Here is a 19,909-nt window from a genome sequence, read left to right as displayed (position 1 = left end):
ATTAGAAATAGAAGTACCCAAACTAAAATCAATTTTTTTAGTGATTTCTGTAATCTTAAAAAAAAACAAAAAAAAAAAAAAACAAAAGCAAATATCTAAAATTGAGAAAATAAACATTTTGATAGAGAATCCAAAAACCCATAACAAAAACGAATCAAATCTAAACCTACCGAACAAAAAAAAAATTCAATTAAAAGTAACGTTTTATACCCAAACCTACAAAATTGAGAAAAAAAAATGTACCGTTGTCGATGTCGGTTCCGGAGATCTGATGGTCTGAATCTAGAAAGGGAACGGATGGTGGTGGGGAAACTGATGGTGATGGCCAGCCTTAGATATTTCTCTCTTTGCCGGTAAGAAGTTTCAGAAAAATTCAATGCGTACCTTCCGAATATGGAGTGAAGAAGTGATAGAGTTAGACGCGCTACTCTGTTATAAATATGTGCTCTGGAATGGTTTTTTTGTTTTTTTAACGGAGGTTTTTTCTTTTATCAAATTGAACGGAGGCTTCATCGCTGCATCGCCTCTCTCTCTATTTCTATCTCTGTGTGCATAGTATTTTAACCGGTTAATTTTTATTATTTATAGAGAGGCTTTCAAACGGTGCTACAGTATTGCTAAACATCGTATTTTATCGCTTTTAACTTATACGTGTCTGAATTTTAAGGGGCCATTTTTCCTAACGTGGCAACACCTCCTTAAAGGCTTCTACTATTATATATAGTATTAGATTTTACACACTAAGTGTACTTTCACAAACATTTGCAATATAATTTTTTGCACCAAGAGAGAAGAGTATCCATTATGATTTACTTTAATTTCAAAGCTAAATCATAGAATATTGTGATTTACTTTATTACACATACACTCAACAACACTCCTCACACCCAAAAAAAGAAAAAAGAAAAAAGAAATAAATCAGGCAGTTATATATTTTATCTTGTACACTTTATTTAAACATTATTATACCAAAACAAGGAGAAATTATACAGTCTTCTAGTGAATCACGTCACTTGTCCACCAGTTTACTAAAAGACTCTCACTTGTTTAAAATTGCTAAGTCAGTAATCAATTTCTATTTAAAAAAAAATTATAAGTCAGCAATTTTAAACAAGTGTGAGTCTTTTAGTGGAATAATGGATAACGTCACTTGTCCATCATGTGAACTTTATAATTTCTCCAAAACAAGAGATTAGGTATATTTACGTACCCATACTTACTTTTATACTTCCATGCAAACGAAAAATAAAAATAAACAAATGAGAGCCTGTTTGGATTGAAAGGAGAAGCAAGGAGAGTGGAGGGAAGTAAAATAGAGTTGACTGAAAATAAACTAATTTAGAGCCATTTCTACTCTACTCTAATCCTCCATTAAATAAGATGACCAACATTGATTTTTTTCATTTCAAGTAAAACAAGGATCCTGTTTAGAACTTTGGTGCAGAACTCATGATGTACTTCTATGTGTATTTTATTAGGAAACAGAGGAAGCATAATAGAATTTCATGTATTTAAGCTAAGGAATAGTGTACCAAGTCTGTACAAAACTGAGAGCAAGTGCCAATAAAGCGCTAAGAAAAGCCAGGATTGTCCAAGGGCTGCTGAAATGGTCGTGAATGGCTTAAGATATCCAGGTCTTCACCTTGTTCTTGTAATACTTCTGAATTCTGGATCTAACATCGCTATATATACTTCTTGGTCACTGCCAATGAGGTTTTAGAGTATCCCAGCTTTCCTTAGCTCCTAAACATCGTTGGCTTCATCAATGAGAGAGCCGAGGAATGATATGTATGAGGTGACACCATAATCATTGTTGAAATCCGGACACATCTCGTAGGCTATCAAATTGAAGAACTTGGGCCAAGTTGAGTCATCAACTATAATTGGAGGAAGCCAAAGAAATCCGAAACAAAGCAATGTACTAAAAAAATGTCTCTCAGAATCAAGCTACTATATTTACTACGTTTCAAATAGATACCTGTTGCTTGAAGCTCTTGAATGTTGTGATATGATTGCCAATTAAGGTCTTTTTGAGTCTCTAGGTCGATTGAATGAACCATTTGTCCACCATGATTAGCCAAGAGACGTGTCCTTATTCTATCGAGAAGATGGATGTGCATGCGCTCGGGCTCTCTAATATCTAGTGATATTGATTGATCTTGTGACTTCTTCTCTAAGTTACAGGCCTTACGACTGTCTCATTGTTGCTGCTCCAATGCTCTCTGCTGCCAGAGTTTCGTTGATAACCAATTTAGCCAGAAAGTTGAATGTTGATCCTTTGGTACCATGACGAACCTTTCAATGAATGTATCAATCGAATCCTCCAGCTACTTTTTCAATAGTGTTGTGGGCTTTAGGCCCAATTAGATTACTTGTATAACACACATTCTTGTACTACACTCTTACTTGTATTGCACACATATGCCTTCTATATAAAGGCACTCATGTATATTCTATTATTTTGAGAAATACAATACACTTATTCAGTATTTCTAACATGGTATCAAAGCCACTGCTCTAATTTTTTTGTGTCTTGCAGTCTTGTCTTTGTCGGTATTTTCCGCTGCCTCAACTTCTGCGATCAGTAAGCCCTTTTAGTGCCCTCTCTCAACTGCTCCGCTACTGTTAAAGGTCCTTAGGGTTGAATCTTCGTCGCCAGAAGCTCCTTCTTCGCCACCAAGACCATTACCATTGTTGGATCTGTCACCTCTAACCTCCGATTACAACACAAGATATAGCATCGTGTAGATCATCAACCGATCTACTCAACTCCGCTAGAAACTTCCACATCTAAGCCTCCACGCGCTCTCACGCACCACTCAAAGTTTCAGCGAGACGAACCACGTGCTGTCACTCTTCTTCACGCACTGCCACGCACCTCCACGCACTTGATCTGGACCTGCTGATGTCATTGATTACGTCATCTACGCCACGACAGCCTTAGGTGACGTCATCACTGCCATGTCATCGCTTACGTCATCCACAAGTCAACTACTTATGTCATCTTTGACCTACTGCCGTTGACCTTGACCAACATTGACTTTGACTTGCATTGACCATTGACTTTTTCCAGAGTAGACTTTTTGCAGTTCAGGTGCTCATTACCCAGTTTTTCATGTAAATTTCATTTTTGCAATCCATTTTTGCATATTTTGCTTCTAAATGAAGAATAAGGACTGGTCTTCTTCTTGTTGCAATAATTATTGCCGACAATCCAACAAACGTTTTTGCAATTTTTGCAAATGTTTTGGCCACAATATTAAGACTTGCTATCATCGCAACAAATCAGCTGTTTCAATTTCTATTGCTACTGTTGCTAACACTAAGAGTGTCCAACCAATGGCTCTCGTCTCTACATAGTCTAAGTCTTCAAATGACCTTAAAAACATCATCGCTAATGTCATTCATATGGTTGGTAATGCATCTTATTCCTCTTCTCTCTCAGCTCTATTTGGTATGTCACCTTCCTCTTGGCTTATGGATTCTACTTGTTGCAATCACATGACACTTCACTTGTCCTTATTTTCTGAACTTAAACCTATACCACACCCTCTTAATCGCATAGCATATGGTTCCACAATGTCTGGTCATAATATAGGTTCTGTTTCGACCTCCAACCTCTCAGTTCCTGGGGTCTTTAATGTTCCTGACCTTTCTTACAATGTATTTTCTTTGGGAAAATTAGCTGAATTGGATTATCGTATTATCTTTGATTATTCTGGATGTATTGTGTAGGATCCGAGGACGGGACAGGAGCTTGGGACCGGTCCCAGAGTTGGGCATATGTTTCCCGTGGGCAACCTTCGTCTTCCACTTGTTGCTCCTATTTCTGTTGTTGTAGCTGTTACAGTTTCTTCAATTCCTTCCTTTGCACTTTGGTATGCTCGACTTGGTCACGCATCTTCCTCTCAGGTACAACAATTGGCTTCTAGAGGTTTGTTAGATTCAGTGTTTACAACAAATTTTGATTGTGTTTCATGTCAGTTAGGAAAACAACCAGTTTTGTCTTTCTTTACTAGTGAATCAATATCCACTGATATCTTTGACCTTATTCATTCTGATGTTTGAGGGCCTTCCTCTGTCTCTAGTATTGGTAGGTCTCGATATTTTGTTGTCTTTGTTGATGATTACTCTCGGTATAGCTGGATTTTTAATATGAAACATCGTTTTGAATTATTGCAAGTATATTCTAATTTTGCAAAAATTGTTGAAACTCAGTTTTCCAAACGCATCAAAATTTTTCAATCTAATAATGCCCTTGAATACACTCATTATACTTTCTAAGTTGTTTTGCATTCCTATGGTATTGTTCATCAACTAACTTGTCCAGGTACCTCTTAGCAAAATGGTAGAGCCGAACGAAAACTTCGTCATATTTTTGACACTGTTCGTGCTCTCCTTTGGCAATTTGTGCTCTCCTTCTCTTTGCCAAAGTTCCTGCTCCTTTTTGGGGTGAAGCTACTCTTCATGTTGTTCATGCTATTAATCGTATTCCAAGTCCTGTTATCCAAAATCAAACTCCATATGAGCGCTTTTTTGGGACACCTCCAGACTATCACCATCTCTCTCCTTCGATTCTGCTTGTTTCATTTTTCTCTATCCACATGAGCATAACAAACTTGAGCCTCGGTCAAGGCTTTGTTGTTTTCTTGCCTATGATGAAACTCAAAAGGGGTATCGGTGTTATGATCTTGTCTCTCATCGTCTTCATATCTCTCGCAATGTTGTCTTTTAGGAACATCACTCCTTTGTCGAGCTCTCTCACTTCTGTGCCTCCATATCTTCCTCCTCTGTCTTAGATCTTTTTCCAAATGAGGCACATAATCCTTCTATAGCTGCTTCTAATCCTCATGTAGCTGCTCCTGATTTTCCTCTAAATTTCTCTGTCCAACCACCAGATATCCTTGATCCCTTTCCTAGTTCACTCTTTAATGAGCAAGTCGAAGATGAACAGGTCGAAGACGAGCTACCCAACCCTAAGCTTGGGTCCCCTGCTCCTGCTCCGCCTGAAGATCTTGCACAAGACATTCCACCTCATCACTCAACTTGGAAAGATCCATTCCTGCACATTTACTTGACTATCATTGTTACACTGCTCTTGCTACACTGCACGAGCCTCACTCCTATCGTGAGACTTCCACTGACCCTTTATGGCAAATTGCAATGAAAGAGGAATTTGATGCTTTATCTAAAAACCATACTTGGGATTTGGTGACTTTCCCCCCCTGAGAAATCTATGGTTGGTTATAAGTGGATTTACAAGATTAAGACTCGCTCTGATGGGTTCATTGAGCGCTACAAAACTTGTCTTGTTGCAAAAGGTTTTACACAGGAGTATGGGATTGATTATGAAGAGACCTTTACTCCGGTTGCTCGTATCTCATCTGTTCGTGCCCTCTTAGTTGTTGCTGCTACTATTAAATGAGACATTTTTCAAATGGATGTAAAAAATGCATTCCTTAATGGGGATTTAAGTGAAGAAGTTTATATGTTACCTTCTCCTAGTCTCTCTATTGAATCAAACAAGGTTTGTCACCTTTGATGTGCACTTTACAGTTTTAAACAAACTCCACGAGCTTGGTTTGCCAAATTCAACTCTACCATCTCTCGCTTGGGTTACATGGCTAGTCATTATGATTCTGCCTTATTTCTTCGTCGTACTGACAAATGCACTATTTTACTTCTCCTGTATGTGGATAATATGATCATAACTGGTGATGATCTCAATGGTATTCAAGAACTCAAGGATTTTCTTAGTCAGCAGTTTGAGATGAAAAATCTTGGACATCTCATCTACTTCTTGGGTCTTGAAATCACTCATTCTACAGATGGACTTTATATTATTCAAGACAAGTATGCCTCTGAACTTTTGTCTCGAGTTGGATTTACTGATAGCAAGATTGTTGACACTTCAGATGAGTTTAATGCGCATTTGACTCTCTCAGGAGGGAAACCATTGTCTAATCCCTCTTTTTACAAACACTTGGTTGGTAGTCTAGTTTATCTCACTGTCACTCGTCCAGACATTTCCTATGCTGTTCACCAAGTAAGCCAATATCTGTCTACTCCACGATCGACTCACTATGCTGCTGTTCTGCGCATTTTTCGATACCTAAAGGGCACTCTTTTCCATGATCTTTTCTACTCTACTTAGTCTCCTCTTGTTCTCCATACATTTTCTAATGCTGATTAGGTAAGAGATCTCACTGCTCGTAGGTCCACCCCTAGTTATTGCTTTCTTCTTGATTCTTCTCTCATTTCTTAGCGAAGTAAGAAACAAACTTATGTGGCCTGCTCCAGTACTGAAGCAAAATATTGTACCTTTGTTGATATCAGATCTGAGCTCTTTTGACTACGATGACTTCTCAAAGATTTAGGTGTGTTCACATCTTCTGCTACTCATCTTTATGTGACAACCAGAGTGCCATTCATATTGCTCACAATTATGTATTCCATGAACAAACTAAACATATCGAGATCGATTGTCATTTTATCCATTATCATCTGGTCCATGGTGCTCTCAAACTGATCTCAGTCTCCTCTAAAGATCAACTTGTAGATATCTTCACCAAGTCACATCATAAGGGACGCCTTTGTGATTTGGTTGACAACCTCAAGCTGGTCTCACATCCACCTTGAGTTTGAGGAGGGCTGTTAACGTGTATAGTGTTGTAGGCTTTAGGCCCAACTAGATTACTTGTATAACACACATTTTTGTACTACACTCTTACTTGTACTGCACACATATGCCTCCTATATAAAAGCACTCATATACATTCTATTATTTTGAGAAATACAATACACTTATTTAGTATTTCTAACATGCTCAAGCTCATCAACCATTCGAGGAGAGAATATGGAAGCTGAATCTCCAGCAAAATAAAATCCTAATGTCCAAAGGCTACACTGCCATCTTTTATACTCAAATCTTTGAACTTGTCCATAGTATGAGCGTAGTATATGAATTGTAGTATTGCACAGCTGTCCAGGAATAGCAACCAAGCCAGCGCCTCATCATTATAGTCCATCGTCACCTCCTTCTCGAAGCAGTCTCTTAATTCCTTGATGTTATCCTGAATCTTCTTGTGTACTTCTTCCATACTCTTCCCACTGCTTTCGATGAACTCAGATGTCAATACAAGCTTGTACTTTTCTCCTAGTTGGTACTTTGGCTTACCATGATGGATTGGACCGAGTGAAATCACTCGTGGCTCATAGTACTTCTCAAAATCCCTATCATTTCATAGCAAGAATATAACCTTCTGTATCTTTGGTTTTGGAGATTTATTCTTCACATTTTTCCCTGCCTACCTTACCATTTCAAACCTTATTGACAACGTATTCTGGGTTGAAATGATCTGGGTGATGCGGCTGATTGATTCATCGGCCTCTCTTCTGATAGCCTTCCTTGAATGGAACTCAGTGGAAATGACATGCTCCATTAAAGCCAAAGCAAGTTTGCACCCAAGAAGACAATTGCAATTTGTAAGTTTGTTGTCCTAGTATTTGCAGTAATTTATACTGGATAGTACTAGGAATCTTTAACTGACAAACTTAATTAGGATCGTTACTCTTATTCGAATGGTATGTAAGTTGGGGGACAAAATATTGATACTTTTCGAAAGCAACTAAATGACAAACATAACAAGCTTGGAATATACAAGATATGACCAACAGGAAAAAGGTATTTTTTTAGTGTGACTTTATTTTTAGATTGGATAGGCTTTGGAGTAGAATACTAAATAGGTTTTTTTTTTTAATTTATTTTTTTAGTGTGTATATTTAATTAATTTTTCACTTCTTTGAATCTGACATTTTATTTGCTCATGATCTCAAGATTTAATCCAACATGACATTTGATTATGGTTGAATTTTCAATTATTTATGATTCTCTTTAGTTAGTTAGTTAGGGCCCGTTTGGTTTAGAGGTGTCTCAGTTTTCATAACTCAAATTCAAAACCCATAACTCTTAACTCAAACTCCACTATCACTCAAAAAATCCAACACTTTTGTTTGGTCACAAAACTCAGTCATATATCTCAGTTTTTAACTTCACTTTTTGCCAAAATGATGGACCCACCCACTAACACTACACAGAAGAATACGGTTGCTACTTGCATCCATTTTCTTTTCTACTCTTCAAACCCAGCTTCACCGAAACCCAGCTCCACCACCACCAACGACAAACCCTTCATCCACCACCATCAACCTAGCTCCACCACCACCACCAACAGTAAACCCAAAAATCCACAACCACGACCACCACTGCCAATAGCCCTCAACACAACCACAACCTCCACCAAAAAATCCGAATGAATCAAAATTCCAAACCCACCACAGCCCTTAACCAAAACCACAACCTCCACCAAAAAATCCAAGCCTCAAACCACCACAACCACAACCACAACAAAAAAAAAAAAAAAAAAAAAAAAAAACCCAAACCCAAATCCTTAGATCGGAGACCCAAACTCAACCATCTCTACCATCACCGCTTGAAGAAGAAAAAAAAAAAAAAAAAAAAAAAGAAAAAAAAAAAAAAAAAAAAAAAAAAAAAGCTAAGAGAAGAAACCAGAGTGAAGAACAAAGATAGAAAGAAAAGAAAAATGAAAAGAGAGAAGAAACTAAGAGCAAAAACCCACCTTGAAGAAGAAAAGAAACAAAAGAGAAAAAAGGAAAGAAAAAGAAAGAATTAAAAGATCCGACCTGAGCTCAGTCTGATCTCGAGGTCTGCGTGTCTCGAGGCCGACGAAGTTTCCGATCTTGAGGTCCCCGTGTCTCACGATCCAGCTTGGGCTCAGTCCTCGTTTCTCGAATCCCCTATCGTCGGCGAAGCTTCTGATCTCTAGTCTTGCTCTCTCTCTCTGATGCCACACAAAAAAGAGAAGGAGAGCTCTGGGTCAGTGAGAAGAGAGAGCTTTGCGTAAAAGAAAAAAAAATGAAGAAGGAGAAGTGACAGAGAAGAACGGGTTGAAAAAAAAAATGAAGAAAGAGTAGTGATGGAACAATACAGAAGCTATAGGCTCCACGAGGTCTTCCATTTTACGGAATCGCCACTGAGTTTGAGTTTGAGAAACAAAAAACAGCATTTTCTTGTTTCCAGTTTTCATCACTCTCACTCAACCCAAACTAAGTTTGAGTGATGAAAACAGGGAGAGGAAATCAAGCCAAACACTCAGTTCTTAGTGGGTCCCACACAATTCTCAGTTTGAGTGATGAGAACTGAGTCATATGACTCAAAACATGGCTAATCCAAACAGGGCCTTATTTTTTTTTTTAGATGTACTAGCAAAGGAAGTTTTGAATTTTTATTAGTTTTGCTTGTAACTTTACTGATATTTGTGTATATATAGAAATTATTAGAAGTCATTACGTACTATGAGATTAGTCTTCATATTGAACAAGAAGGGTACCTAACACCTTCACATCTCATCACCTAACCTTAAAACTTAAATTGATCGAGTAATGTAGATTAATGATTGTCTGAAAAATACTTAAGAGGCAAAGCGATCTATTTGTATTCCCTAGATTGAAACTAGGAAATAAGGTCTTTTAATATTTATTTTATAAATTGGAATAATGTTTCTTGCAACGTATTTTTTAATTATGTTTTTTTTATTTTGTCCATAATAAGTAAATCAGGTGAGGACGAGAGAGAGAGAGAGAGTACACTATTTCTAACTAGTGCTCTCTTTCTCTCTCTTCCTTGTTTGCTCTCTATTTATTCTAAGGTTTCCATCAACCATGTACCCTAGCATTTGGTATGTGAAACTCATTGGGAGCCCAATATATGTGGTTCTTGCATCCAATGAACATTAGTGGATGTGGGCTGGGCTTTTTGAATCCAACATGTAAGAGGTGAAAAGAGGGCATGTTCACTTTCATCTACGTTCTTTCGCCGCATCAAGGTCAACACACATGGGTTTGCAAAAACAGCTTGATCTTACACACAAACTCTATCTTTATGCACTTTGGATATTTATACACAAACTCTCTTTAATTATTGAATATTTTTTTTTTTTTTTTAAGTTAGAGTGAGAACACAAATAAAAAAAGGTATATAGATTTCTTCATCTTTTAGCTATAAATGGACTACTTTTCCAAGAAAAATGGGTATGAGAATTAATTTATATATTATATCAATATGGTCGTATAAATATAACATTTATATCAATGCATGGGCACAAACCAAACCATTTTTTCAACTTTTACTAAAGCAAGCATGGCATGGGATGCAAAAATTTCAAATTGAACGCACTTTCCCTATATATTAATGTGGATTATACCTTCATGTTTATGCATCAAGATTGGTATCTAATGTAGCTCACTTTAGTGAAGTTTTGCTATGAAAAGAACCTAGAACGTAGTTCGCATCAACATTTTCTATGATAAATTGTGCTTCAAAAAAAATAAGAACATATGTGATTCACGTGAAAGAGTCGTTATCTACTCAGCAAGTTTGGTATAAACTGTTGAGATAAAATTGTTGTTTCTATTTTTACATCAAGCCTAGTATTAAACATTACTCTGTGCTATGGTTTCATTGTACTAATGTACTTAATTAGTCGGGGTTATCTTTTACCAAAAGGATTTAGGAGAATGATATGTCAATCATGTTACAAGGTGTTTAGTTCGTGTAATGTTACATTCTTGGGATCTTAGATTCATGGAATTTCCAATGAATAACACTAGGAATTTCAATGATGAGCGTTTATCGCAAAGAGAGACAAAGAGGTGGGTTCTAAAGTAAGGCCTTTTGTTTGAGAGGAAATAGGAATTTGATTGGTCTCCTACAATGACTCTATTGATTGCTGAAAATTTATGCATAAGGATAATTTTGTCAATTGAAAAAATAATCACATTTCCATAAATAGGTAATATATGTGCAAATTAACAAACCGAATACTATAATATGACATTACAGTAATGTGACCTTAATTAATGTGATGAATATTATGGCAAACCAAATACCCTCTAAGAGTTACATGTAATACATGAGAGATTAATCTTTGCCCTTGACAAATGAGATTTTTTCCCTACAAAAGTAAGATATGTAAACTAATATGGAAAAATATCTTTCAATGGGTAACTAAGATGGCAACCATATGATATTGCCAATGGAAATTTGTAACATCTCAACTGTAGTTTATAAAATAAATAAATCTCAATCGGCAATAGCCAGTTGTTAACTCACTTAGCGGTTAGCACAACCCTCAAATAGCTATGCATGTGTGTGCATTGTGAAAGTTGAATGGTGTGTGGAGTACAAGGTAATGAGAAATAGAGTTACCATCAATTATACCGATTTTAAGGTGTAATTGGTTACCTAAAACTCGAAACACTGGAAGTTTTCCTTTGTAATTATACAAATTACGTCTAAAGTTATCAATGAATTAAGTACTTCAATGTTTAATTTAAAATTTTTCTAAAGGTAATAAAATTTTTAAGAAAATTCTGATGATACTACAGAAACTATCGTTTTATGTTGGATGGTAAAATTTCAAAGAAGTGGATTCATTTTATGAGTTGAATTACAATATCATTGTGCTGAAAAAAATATGGTACCTAAAGAGTAGAAATGATCTAAATTATAGTATTCAATTGCATAGTATGATCTATGTGTCATTAGGGAACTCTACAAGAGGGACACTTTGGTAGTTCTTAGTTTGGGAGAAAATGGGCAAATGCTCCTTTCAAAAAAAAAATCTAGCATTTTGGCCCCTTTCCCAAACTAATTAGGGAAATGCCCTTCTTTTGAAACTCAATTTTCTCAAAATCGAGTTATAAAAAAAAATATATTCTGAAGTCCTATAATGGCGTTTTAAGGAGCTTATAGTGACATTTTTTAACTTGATCTCCATAAAGTCGAGTTATATGCAATTTTTTTTCTTTTTTTTACCTATAACTCGACTTCATGGAGATCAAGTTACAAAACGTCACTATAGGTCCTTAAAACGTCACTATAGGTCTTTAAAACGTCACTATAGGTTCCTTAAAAACGCCACTATAGACCTTAACTCGATTTTGAGAAAATCGAGTTTCAAAAGAGGGGCATTTCCCTAATTAGTTTGGGAGAGAGGGCAAAATGCTGGATTGTTTTTTTAAAAAGGGCAAAGGCCAATTTTTTCTCTTAGTTTGTTATCTGATACCTCTTTCAAATTAAGAACTAATTTTTAGAAAGAAAAAATTCTTAACTCATAAAAGAATATAAGTAGCACAACACTCTCGGCCAATAAGTTGGGGAGATTGTGATAGCTGGTATCCAAAAAATAAAATGATTTTATTTATAAAATTTATATAAAAAATATACTAATGTATATTAAATGTAAATAAATAAATATTATAATAAAATTATTTAATAAATAGTTCGTTTTTAATTTCATTTTGAAATAGAAGAAATTTTTTTAAAAGGCAACTTGGTAAATTTGATATTGAGGGTTAATAATATATAAACTGATCAAGGCTAGAAATTCTAGCCTCACTTAGACTCATTAATTTTTTTCAGACCCGAATAAAGCCCAGACAAAAGACTACCTAAAAATTCCAAAGAGAGTAGGGGTGAAGATTCCTGAAATTATTGAGTTAAGCATCCTAGAAATCTATTTTACTACTGCTGCAGTGATTTAAAATAATTATTTTTTTTAGGGGGAATATAATTCATTTTATTAAAAAAACCAACAATGTCAGCTTGGACAACATAAAGAAAAGGTGATAGAACATCCTCCATCCACATAACAAAATTCAAAATATATAAAGCATGTTGAACTAAATAATGAACAACCTTATTACCTTTGAAAGTTCAAATAGTGTATAAAACACCCTTGAACGTTTAGACCCCCAATTACAAATTAACCAATTCAAGCTCTATGACAAACACCTAGTGTGCGGAAAATGAACAAAAGCTATAAACAGAATTGGTAAACAATCTAAGCCAATTAAAATCACAATCACAGCAGATAATAAAATGCAAAGATAAAAGGGAAGAAAGATGCAAACACAGGGACAACACTCGATGTGTTATCGAAGAGGAAACTGAAGCCCTCGGTGTAAAACCTCTCCGCCGCCCTCCAAGTGGTAAGTAATCCACTAAAAAATGTAGTTGGGATACATGAACAGCAATAGACCCTCCAAACCTAATTTACCCAGTGTACCTAAGCCCTCCAAGCTTCTTACTCCAATGAGGTTGCGCCGAACCTATTTCTTTCTAGCTTCTCGGATTCCGCTACTTGACCACAGCATCAACCAATGCAGATTAGTTCCTTCCTAACTGCTTTCCAGAACACCAAACAGCCCTCTCACAGTAATGGGTATGGTGAGAACAGATTTTGGTAGAAGACCTCTCAAGGGTTTAACAATGGAGAGGAAGAGAATTGAGGAATTTGAAGAGACTCTTATGTAAAGATTGTAGATGAATCAATCTTGTTTTACTCTAGGGTTTCTCTCTCAAAATTCTCTCTGAAAGCTCTCTTTCTTATGTGGGTATAAGGGGTATTTATACTAGGGTGAGAATGGAATGTGAAGAGTCAGGTTTTTCAAAACAGGGGTGGCTCGCGGCTTGACTGAGTCACAAGATCCAGCCGCGCAATAACAGAACGGCCAGTTATCCTATTTTGTCCTGTAGTGCTCCAACTAGCATGACGCTTCAACTTCTGGCATGCTTGGCACATGTGCTGCTTCTGACGGCTTGAAGTCGCGAGTCTCTGTTTTCTTGCACACTCTTGAGCATTTCAACACTCTATCTCACTCACTACCCTTACAACAATCCCACCTAAATACAAGGTTACTAAATACTGAAATACAAGCAAATTTGGCACGGAATAAAGCCAACATGATGGTTGATTAAATTCAACCTTACAACCTTCTTTCTTTATATGAGATTAACGTAATTGAGTAAAAAATCTAGCTCCAAGATGTACATCATTAATAAGCAAACCATCAGAGGTAAAAAAACGTACAGTCATTGACCAGTGCTGTCATAAGAACCTAAGAGTCACTCTCTAAGACCACTTGATTGAAACCCAAATCCGCAGCAAATTGAAGAGCTAATGACACCGCCTTCACTTCAATCTCCAATGGACTGTAAACTTGTGACAGTTGCCGAGATAGAGAGGCTAGCACTGAACCATGGGCATCACACAGCACCACTCCAATCCTGGACTTGTGCTCCTTGTTGAAGATGGCTCCGTCAAAGTTTATCTTTATCATGTCCAAAGGTGGAGGTCGCCATTGGTCTCATGTCCTAGGAGGGTGAGACCGAGGGGCTGGCTAAACTGAAACGAATTCTGCAAGTCAATCTTTTGCCAAAGAGGCAATAATTAGACCTTCGGATAATTGGTTTTTTGTTTTTTGACAACTTTTTTTTTTTTTTTTAGAGAATCTAACACCTTCTTAGTTATTGGTTATAATAGATTTTAGTTTATTTTGGAGTATATTTGAGGGATTACAAAAGTTTTTGAGTAGAGATTAATTAAGGCAAGTAACAATTTTTTTGACTAGTTATATTTTGCTTAAAATATAATTGCAAAACAAGGACGCAAAACCCACACAATGTGCTACTAGGGTTTTGTACCAATTTTTGCACTTTTTTGTTAAAAACATATCACATAGGGCTTTTTAGACACTAGATACATATGCAAGGCCTAACGTTGTTTACGTAGCCTAAAGGATGTGTATGCATGAGTCCGGTGTACGCAAAACTAGGGTTTTATAAGAAATTTTGAAGATTTCACCTCGGATTGACGATTATTGTTTTCAATGTTGTCATTGAGGATTGAAGGCTTAAATTGTAAGGAGAACAAAATGTGATGTCTATATTTATATTAATTGTCATTTTATTTGTCACCACCTAGACGGGTTCTCTTCATTCACAATTAGTTTCTTCTAAATTTTGTTAGAAAATAATAATATCATTTCAAAAAGGGTTTGAGACTAATACTTATATGTCTCATCTACTAATTTTATTTTTCGTTTAACAAAAAAACAAATCGTCAAATTTTTCAGCACTTCGCATAGGTTTACCACTAGTATATAATTTATAATCAACCCCAAACACCTGGCATGGGACTTGATTCTTTAACATGAATTGCTTAGTAATAAATTTTTAAAGATACATGTAAAAATTCTAACCGGAAGAGTTTTAAGCATATTTGGATTGTTGTGTTATGATTTTAAAACTAGCTGACAATAAAAATTCAACCATTTGAAAAGAAATAATATTGCGGAGGTGCTTATTGTAACCAGCTGAAATTAAAAAACAAATAAAATAAAATAGGCGGTATATTTGATAATATTTAAGCTCCAATTTTATTACAGATACAATCAACAATCTTATCACACATAAAACTATTGTACATATATACTCTCATGTTTTTCTCAAATAAATTATATAAAATTAAGAAATCATGTACACTCACCCTGACCTTAGTGTTTAGAGTTCTCACACACCACATAATCACAAAGAGTAATCCTTAGAGGTAGGGGTGACCCTAAGATGCAGACTAGGGATTTTGAACTTAAGGCTTCACGGATCTCAGATTCTCATGAGGTGGGAACCATCCCGAATTATCTGGACTTGCATAAAAACAGAAAATGGAGAGTAAATAAACGGACCAGCATGGCCCTGGGATTTACCAAAAATCCTATATATGTGAAATCCTGATCACAAATGAAGAACCCATTTTGTAAGTAGACAGACATTAATCTTAGTATAAGATAGATGCAGATGGAAAGAGAGAAGCAAACAAATTATTTGTACCTTTTGAGGACGTTTGGATTCCCCGTTTTCCTACGTCCACGTTTTGGTTTTGCGTTTTCTTTGTTTTTTTTTTTTTTTTTTTTTTTCTTTTGCCCGCATATGTTGACTTTGGTAGACAAAAATTACTGTTTTGCACTGTAGCAGTACTGTTTATGTACAGTAACAACACTGTTCCCGCATTAAAAAATATTAAAAATGAGTTCCACGGTACTTTTCACACGTTTAAAAATTATTTTGCTACAGTATTTTCAGTTTTCAGTTTCAGCAACAATAAACTCAATCCAAACGGACCCTTTGTCTCATCATGGATGGTCCTTGCAAAAGTTATCGCAAAGGCCAGGTGGAGAGTCGACTGTGTACCAAGTCTGTACGGCACTTAGTGCTAGTGCCAATAAAGCGCCAAGGAAAGCCAAGAAAGTCCAGGGGGTGCTGAAATGGGTGTGACAGAACAGCGATAATCAAGTCATCAACTTGTCGTCGTAGTATTCCTGAATTTGGGTTCTGATAGTTCTGTATGTTCTGAGATTGGGCACCAAGTCTGTGCCTATCTCATTGAAGAGCAGAGCCACTTCTTGGTCGCTGCCAAGAAGGTTGCCGAGTATGCGCGCTTTCCTTAGCTCAATAACGTCATTGGCTTCATCAATGAGTGAGTCAAGGAAGGATATGTAAGAGGTGACCCCGTTGCCATTTTCGAAATCTGGACACATCTCGTAGGCTATCAAGTTCAAGAACTTGGGCCCGGTTGAGTCATCCACCGTTATCGGAGGCAGTGAAAGGATTCCAGGATAGAAACCCCATTTTCTCTTAAAAGATATGTCATTTAAACCGCTACTTTTGCTGGGCTGCAATTGAATTCCCGCTGCTTTAAGCTCCAAAACATTGCGAAATGATTGCCAATCTTTCGTGGAGACTTCCGGGGCACCATATTTGGGAGTAGGATCAGCACTGCCTAGGAGACTTGCTCGTAGAAGATCGAGAAGATGGATAGGCCCTTTTTTATCTTCGTCCTTAAATACCGCCCTTTCTGGTATCATACTATGCTTACTGATGAAACTTGTGATATGGCCCTCCAATTCTTTTTCCTTTGCACTTAGTTTCATCAAATCCTTGAGGAGTTGATAAGGAAGCTGGTTCTCCAATAAAAACAAATCCTGTTGTGCAAACGCGGATTGATCGTTTTTTATTGTCAACTCATTGGACCTATTTTCATCAGCGAAGCATATGAATTGCAATATTGCACACCCATCCACGAACAACATCCAAGCGAGGCTCTCGTTATCATACTCCTTTATCAGCTCCTCATCGAAGTACTCCCTTAATTGTGCAATGTTCTTTTCAATGTGGTCATATATATATATTCATCTGTTTTGCCACTATCACTAACAAAGGCTTTCGCGAATCTAAGCTTGTATTTTTCTGCTGGCCGGTACTTTGGTTTACCATGATGGATAGGACCTAGTGATACCACCCTTGGCTCATAGTATTTCTGGAAATTTTTCTGATCACGTAGGAAGAATACAACCTTCTGTATCTTTGGCCTTGTTTCAGCTTGATTTGCTCCCGCATCCCTTAATTCCTTAAACCTCTGGTCCCGAGGAATGGTACACGCTTTCTCATGGGCTGTACTGGTCAGCTTCTGGGTGGCCTCAGTGGCAATGACAGGATGATTGGGACATCCGCTAGTATCACCAGCTTCTGTTCTTTGAACCTTTTCGGAAAGCAATTGCTCTATGGAAATAACATGCTCCACTCCGGCCATGGCAGAGTGTTCACTCAATCAAGGTAACTACCGCACACCCGAACCAAATTCTGTTGTCACCTTTTACTAAAGCACGCTTAGTAATTGACGGCAAGTTTCAAACTCTAAACACTATTGCAATTGAATGTGTTATATCTTCATCTTTATGCAACAAGATTGGACTTCAAGATAGAATTTAATGCTATGATTCCAACCGAAAAATTTACTTAGTTCGCATATCGTCCTTTCCTAAACAAAGGAGAAAACATGTTACACGATGAATCGTGCTGCATATACTCTTGCAATAAAATAAGAACGACATATGTATATAACGTGGAAGAGTATTCATTTTCACATCAAGTTGGCATAAACTCTTGCAATAAAATTTGAAAAGTTGTCCTAAACCCCTTCGTTAATTTTGTAGATTAATTAACAGTTAAAAAACTTAAGTCAATTAGGTGATTATAGTTTACATTATAGCCACAATAAAACCAAATCTGAAACATAAAGCAATCAACACAAGAACATGCAAATTTCTTAACAAAGTCGAAATTTAATGGAAGATCAACGCCAAAGGAAAAAAACACTTTGAGGGTACTTCTCCAATAAGGAAATTCACTTTTGTTTTACAATCTAGTTCAAACCCTTGACTTTAAACATTACTCGTTAATTTTACTTAAAGTACATATGCAACACCTCACTAACTCCAAAACATCTGAACTCTTCGAATGTGAATTCCTTTCCTTGACCCTAACTTATATTGTTGACACATAAAAAGTGGAAAATGTTGTACATATTGATTTACAAAAATCAGTAAATATTGCTTGTTGCCACTTTTTATGTGTTTACAATGTAAGTTTACATTATAAGTATAATATAAACATAAAATTTTCCTTGTTCTAATATGTTTTCTTGATTTTGTCCATAAGTAAACCAAGTGACAACTCAATGTCAATTGCATGATCTAGGGGGGATGGATATCTGTAGTTAATTAAGCCTTCATTAAGAATTTCCTTATTAGGATTACTAAATACTTATTCTTGATTCTCTCTACAACAAAGATATTTAATTTTCCTATTCTCTTGTGTGTGTGTGTGAGAGCGAGAGAGAGAGAGAGAGAGAGATGCTTGAAATGGTTTGGCAATGTGCAAAGGAGAAATGTTAGTGCAGTAGTGAGGAGGAGTGAATTGATTGTAGTTGATAGAACAAAAAAAAGATAAATGATGAAGACCTAAAATAATATTAGTAAAAATGGTAAAGGACATGCCAATTCAAGAGGTAATAAAGAGTGTTATTTTTGAAAGATAGAATGACATAAAATATATGTGGCCAACCTTGTTTAGTATATTGAAAATGATAACGCTTTGTTCCAAATATATTTGGAGTTATTTTTTCCAACTTATTATGTGGCTATTATAAGATTACTCATATATATAATTTAAACAAATTACATAACTCATTAAAAAAGTCATATAAATAAAACTACACATGAATGATCTTTTAATGGGTACATAATAGATTGAAGCAAGATAACTCCAAACATGTTTCAAGACAAACTTTTTCCTATTGAAAATCCATAACAAATTCCAATGTTAGGAACTCAAGAAGGGTTGTTATTGGAAAGATTCATTTGTTTATAAGTTTATATGTATTTTAGTTTACAATTATTAAATGGGTAACTACAATTTATTCTTTTAAAATGGGTTATAAATAAGTAAATTGATAATTATGGAATGATCCTCGTGCCAAAGATGGTAATAACTATATTTTAGCTAGATAGTATACATATAGCATACTTTGTGATTATAATTAAATTCTAATTATATTAATGTACACTATTTCAATTTTCAAATAAATTTTATTTAACCCATACATTATACATTATACATTATACAATCTGGTAGATGGTCAAAAAAAAAAAAAAAAACCCTTAAATTACGTCATGAATTGGTACTCACAGTCACAGCTGCATCAATTCCTCGATAATGGCCTGTACGTGCTTGTTTGACCAACTTCTGTGCTTTCTATGGAAATAGCATGCTCTGTGACTTTACCAGCCATAGCAGTGTTCACCCAAAACACAGTAAATATCGTTATGATCAAATTATTATTCAACTACTAATATTTATACCAAGCACATAGTGAAGCGTGAGCTTGAAGAGTTTAGAATCTAACCGTTCCACTTTTTTAATATATCAAGGCTGGAATAAAACTTTCAAACTTTTGTGAAGCTGAACATATTGTATGTCGTAAGTTTGATGAAGTTTTTTGATAATCAAGTTTGATAAAGTTGTGCATGGGCATAAACCAAACTTTTAACGTGCTTTATTATGACTGAAGATACATTATCACTTTCACTTGGGTTCCACTGACAATGCTTTCCTTATGTATCAGTAAATACATATACTGATCCTCCTGTA

The 19,909-nt window shown here is 35.9% G+C and overlaps 2 pseudogenes; both read right to left on the bottom strand.

Annotated features, from left to right (window-relative positions):
- Window positions 1-1,516: 1,516 nt before the first annotated feature.
- LOC126691440 (putative UPF0481 protein At3g02645) lies at window positions 1,517-14,202 on the bottom strand (annotated as a pseudogene).
- Window positions 14,203-16,048: 1,846 nt separating this feature from the next.
- LOC126690924 (UPF0481 protein At3g47200-like) lies at window positions 16,049-19,562 on the bottom strand (annotated as a pseudogene).
- Window positions 19,563-19,909: the final 347 nt, after the last annotated feature.

The sequence above is a fragment of the Quercus robur genome, chromosome 7, assembly GCF_932294415.1.
Source record: "Quercus robur chromosome 7, dhQueRobu3.1, whole genome shotgun sequence".
Taxonomy (NCBI): Eukaryota; Viridiplantae; Streptophyta; class Magnoliopsida; order Fagales; family Fagaceae; genus Quercus; species Quercus robur.
Note: the sequence above shows the minus strand (reverse complement) of the source record. Positions and strands in the feature narration are given on the sequence as shown.